At 70.2% G+C, this 5000-nt stretch overlaps 1 non-coding gene across 1 annotated transcript; it reads right to left on the minus strand.

The window, feature by feature from the left end:
• Positions 1-4071: 4071 nt before the first annotated feature.
• LOC135979885 (5S ribosomal RNA) lies at positions 4072-4190 on the minus strand. Its single transcript, XR_010597141.1, has one exon. It is a non-coding gene; the product is annotated as a 5S ribosomal RNA (ribosomal RNA).
• Positions 4191-5000: the final 810 nt, after the last annotated feature.

Genomic DNA, 5000 nt, shown 5'->3' on the forward strand with positions numbered 1-5000 from the left:
TCACCCCACTGCCAGGGCAGCGCGGCAGTGGTGCTGAGGACCGCAGAGGGGGGCTTAATAGTCGAGACGGAGCAGGTCCGGGGGAGGCTTAATAGTCGTCCCCCGGCCAGTGCGGGGGAGGCTTAATAGTCGTCCCCCGGGTACTCCGGGGGCCAGGCTTAATAGTCGTCCCCCGAGGACTCCGGGGGCAGGCTTAACAGTCATCCGCCCCGGGCGCTCCAGGGGGAAAGCTTAATAGTCCTCCCCCGAGAGTGTGTGTGTGTGTGTGGGAGGGAGGCTTAGCAGTCTTGCCCCGGGCGGTCCGGTGGGGGAGGCTTAGCAGTCGTCATCCGAGGACTCCGGGGGCAGGCTTAATAGTGGTTCCAGGGGAGGCTTAATAGTCGTCCCCCGGGCAGTCCGGGAGAGGCTTAATCGTCATCCCCCGACAGTGTGTGTGTGTGTGTGGGGGGGGAGGCTTAGCAGTCTTCCCCCAGGCTGGGTGGGGGCCTGGCGGGAGGCGTCGCAGTCTTCCCCCGGGCGGTCCGGTGGGGGAGGCTTAGCAGTCGTCATCAGGGCGGTCCGGGGGTGGGGGGAGGCCTCAGAGTCGTCCCTCGGAGAGCCGGGTCGGCGGCGGTGGCGGGTGTCAGGCTTTACGTCCAGCCTCCGGAGGGTGAGCGTCCTCGGACGGGATGCAGCTGCCGCAGAGAGGCAGCCTCTGAGGCAAGGAGCGGAGCACCGAGGCTGGGGAGAGGGGAGCAGGAGCCGGGGGCTGGGGTGGGTGGGTGGGGGGGGCGTTCAGGACAACCGATCAAGCCCCGGGAAGCGGCTGTCAAATGTTCAAAGTCCCCCCCGGGACAACAGGTCAAGCCCTGGGAGGCGGCTGTCAAATGTTCAAAGTCCCCACCGGGACAACAGGTCAACCCCCGGGAAGCGGCTGTCAAATTTTCAAAGTCCCCGTTCGGCCACCAGGTCAACCCGCTGAATCTACTGGGTTGACCTGGCGGCCGGTTTGCTTTCCGGCCACCAGGTCAACCCATTGGATTCGACGGGTTGACCTGGCGACCGGTTTGCTTTCCGGCCACCAGGTCAACCCATTGGATTCGACGGGTTGACCTGGTGGCCGGTTTGCTTTCCGGACCGGATGTCACCCCACTCCCAGGGCAGCGCGGCAGTGGTGCTGAGGACCGCAGAGGGGGGGCTTAATAGTCGAGAGGGAGCAGGTCCGGGGGAGGCTTAATAGTCGTCCCCCGAGGACTCCGGGGGCCAGGCTTAATAGTCGTCCCCCCGGGCGCTCCAGGGGGAAAGCTTAATAGTCCTCCCCCGAGGATAGGCTTAATAGTCGCCCCCCGGCCAGTCCGGGGGAGGCTTAATAGTCGTTCCAGGGGAGGCTTAATAGTCATCCCCCGGGCAGTCCGCGGGAGGCTTAATAGTCGTCCCCCGAGTGCTCCGGGGGGCAGGCTTAATAGTCGTTCCCCAGGCAGTCTGGGAGAGGCTTAAGAGTCATCCCCCGACAGTGTGGGTGTGGGTGTGGGCGGGGGGGAGGCTTAGCAGTCGTCCCCAGGGCGGTCCGGGGGTGGGGGGAGGCCTCAGAGTCGTCCCTCCGAGAGCCGTGTCGGCGGCGGTGGCGGGTGTCAGGCTTTACGTCCAGCCTCCGGAGGGTGAGCGTCCTCGGACGCGATGCAGCCGCCGCAGAGAGGCAGCCTCCGAGGCAGGGAGCGGAGCACCGAGGCTGGGGAGTGGGGAGCAGGAGCCGGGGGGGAGGTGGGGGGCGTTCAGGACAACAGGTCAACCCCCTGGAAGCGGCTGTCAAATGTTCAACGTCCCCACTCGGCCACCAGGTCAAGCCCCGGGAAGCGGCTGTAAAATTCTCAAAGTCCCCACCGGGACAATAGGTCAAGCCCTGGGAGGCGGCTGTCAAATGTTCAAAGTCCCCACCGGGACAACAGGTCAACCCCCGGGAAGCGGCTGTCAAATTTTCAAAGTCCCCGTTCGGCCACCAGGTCAACCCGCTGAATCTACTGGGTTGACCTGGCGGCCGTTTTGCTTTCCGGCCACCAGGTCAACCCATTGGTTTCGACGGGTTGACCTGGCGGCTGGTTTGCTTTCCGGCCACCAGGTCAACCCATTGGATTCGACGGGTTGACCTGGTGGCCGGTTTGCTTTCCGGCCCGGGTGTCACCCCACTCCGAGGGCAGCACGGCAGTGGTCTTGAGGACCACAGAGGGGGGCTTAATAGTCGAGACGGAGCAGGTCCGGGGGAGGCTTAATAGTCGCCCCCCGGCCAGTCCGGGGGAGGCTTAATAGTCGTCCCCCGAGGACTCCGGGGGCCAGGCTTAATAGTCGTCCCCCCCCGGGCGCTCCAGGGGGGAAAGCTTAATAGTCCTCCCCCGAGGACTCCGGGGGCAGGCTTAACAGTCGTCCGCCCCGGGCGCTCCAGGGGGAAAGCTTAATAGTCCTCCCCCGACAGTGTGTGTGTGTGTGTGTGGGAGGGAGGCTTAGCAGTCTTGCCCCGGGCGGTCCGGTGGGGGAGGCTTAGCAGTCGTCCCCAGGGCGGTCCGGGGGTGGGGGGGGGGGGGAGGCCTCACAGTCGTCCCTCGGAGAGCCGGGTCAGCGGCAGTGGTGGGTTTACGTCCAGCCTCCGGAGGGTGCGCGTCCTCGGAGGCGATGCAGGCGCCGCAGAGAGGCAGCCTCCGAGGCAGGGAGCGGAGCACCGAGGCTGGGGAGAGGGGAGCAGGAGCCGGGGGCTGGGGCTGGGGGTGGGGGGCGTTCAGGACAACCGGTCAAGCCCCGGGAAGCAGCTGTCAAATGTTCCAAGTCCCCACTCGGCCACCAGGTCCACCCCAGTCTAGCAATGGGGTTGACCTGGCTGACGGCCGGTTAGTATCAAGGTAAACTCACCGTCGTCCACAGGAGGGCAGCTCTCAGGCCGGCCGGCTGCGGCTGACTCTGGGGCGGCGCCCGGTCCCGGCAGCGAGGGGCGGGGGGCGCGGAGCGAGACGGGGCTAACCGGGGGGGGGCGCCTCCTGCGACTTTGGGGGCCGCGGGTCGTCAGTGGCGTGCAGGCCGGGCCTCTCCCGGGGGATTCGGGGGGGCGGTCCTGCGGGCCGGGCGCAGGGGGCTCGAGCGAGCCCGGGCCGGTCCGCCCCGGGGCCGGGGTCTCCGCCTGCGGCTCAGGGGGGCGCGGGTCGTCGGGGGAGGAAGCCCGGGGGAGCCGCACACCGGCCCGCCAGGCCAGGCCTGGCCTGGATGGCCGCGGGGGGATTCGGGGCGGTCCCGCGGGCCGGGGGCCGGGCGCAGGGGAGGCGGGGGGGCCGAGCGAGTCCGTCCCGGGCCCGGGGCCTCCCCCTGCGGCTTTGGGGTCCGTGGGTCCCCGCTGGAGGAAGCCACTGGGAGCTGGACACCCGCCGTCCGTCCCGCCAGGCCAGGCCTGGCCTGGGTGGCCGCGGGGGGATTCGGGGCGGTCCCGCGGGCCGGGGGCCGGGCGCAGGGGAGGCGGGGGGGCCGAGCGAGTCGGGCCCGGGCCCGGGGCCTCCCCCTGCGGCTTTGGGGTCCGTGGGTCCCCGCTGGAGGAAGCCGCTGGGCGCTGGACACCCGCCGTCCGTCCCGCCTGGCCAGGCCTGGCCTGGGTGGCCGCGGGGGGATTCGGGGCGGTCCCGCGGGCCGGCGGCCGGGCGCAGGGGGTCCGAGCGAGTCCGTCCCGGGCCCGGGGCCTCCCCCTGCGGCTTTGGGGTCCGTGGGTCCCCGCTGGAGGAAGCCGCTGGGCGCTGGACACCCGCCGTCCGTCCCGCCTGGCCAGGCCTGGCCTGGGTGGCCGCGGGGGGGGATTCGGGGCGGACCTGCGGGCCGGCGGCCGGGAGGGTCCGGGCCAGTCCGCCCCATGCCCGGGGTCTCCCCCAGCGGCTTCGGTGGCCCCGGGGGGGGTCCTCCGCGGAGGAAGCCGGGTGGGTGGGGAGCCGGACCCCAGGCGCCCAGACCCGTGACCTGCGGCCGCGACCTCCGACTCGGCAGGAGCGACGAGGGGCTTTCCGGCCCGTCCCCCCCTCTCCTTCCCCCCCAGAAAAGGAGAGAGAGCTGACTCGGACCGGGAAAAGCTGCCTACGGCACCTGGGATTCCCAGGCGGTCACCCATCCAAGTACTAGCCAGGCCCGGGACGGTTTACCTTCCGAGATCGGACGGGATCGGGGGCGTTCGGTCCGGTATGGCCGTAGGCACCCGGCCCCGCGCCTCCTCGCCCGCTTTCCCCTGCCGACGCCCGGGCCTGCCGCACGGTGAGCCCCGGTCGGACTGCCCCCCCCCCCTGCGGCAGGGCCCCCGTCTCTCGCGGGCCCGGTCCTTTTTTCCTTTTCGAGCTCCGGGGCCCGGGCTGGCCGCCAGAGCCCCTCCGCCCGCCCTCCCCGGCGTCGGGGAAAATACTGTCCCGGACTTCCAGTGCGCCCGATCCTGTCAGCCGGGGGGTGGGGAGGGGCAGTCCCTCGCTGCGGCCGGGGAGGGTGAGCCCAGGGCGGCTTGCCTGCCGTGCGAGGCCCCTCTCGGCCACCAGGTCAACCCCGAGTCGAAAGGGCTGAAAAATTTTCAGAGTCCCCTCCCGGGCACCAGGTCAACCCGTGGAATCGGACGGGTTCACCTGCTGGCCGGTTCGCTTCCCGGGCACCAGGTCAACCCGTGGAATCGAAAGGGTTCACCTGCTGGCCGGTTTGCTTTCCGGCCACCAGGTCAACCCCTAGGGGTTTTAACGGGGGCACGCCCGGTGGCCTCTTTCCCGTCCGGTCACCAGGTCAACCCGGATCTCCCTCCTTCCCTGGGCGTCCCCTCCTCGGAGGCGTCAGGTTCCATTCCCCCCCCCCCCCCAGACTTCCAGGGGCCCGATCCAGTCGGCCGGGAGGCAGTCCCTCGCTGCGGCCGGGGAGGGTGAGCCCAGGGCGGCCTGGTCCATGTCTCTAGTGGGCCCGATCCTTTTTTTTTTTTTCGAGCTCCGGGGCCAGGCCCGCCCGGGCAGCCCTCCTCGGAGGCGTGGGGCGAT

The sequence above is a fragment of the Chrysemys picta genome, unplaced genomic scaffold, assembly GCF_011386835.1.
Source record: "Chrysemys picta bellii isolate R12L10 unplaced genomic scaffold, ASM1138683v2 scaf1340, whole genome shotgun sequence".
NCBI classification, from domain to species: domain Eukaryota; kingdom Metazoa; phylum Chordata; order Testudines; family Emydidae; genus Chrysemys; species Chrysemys picta.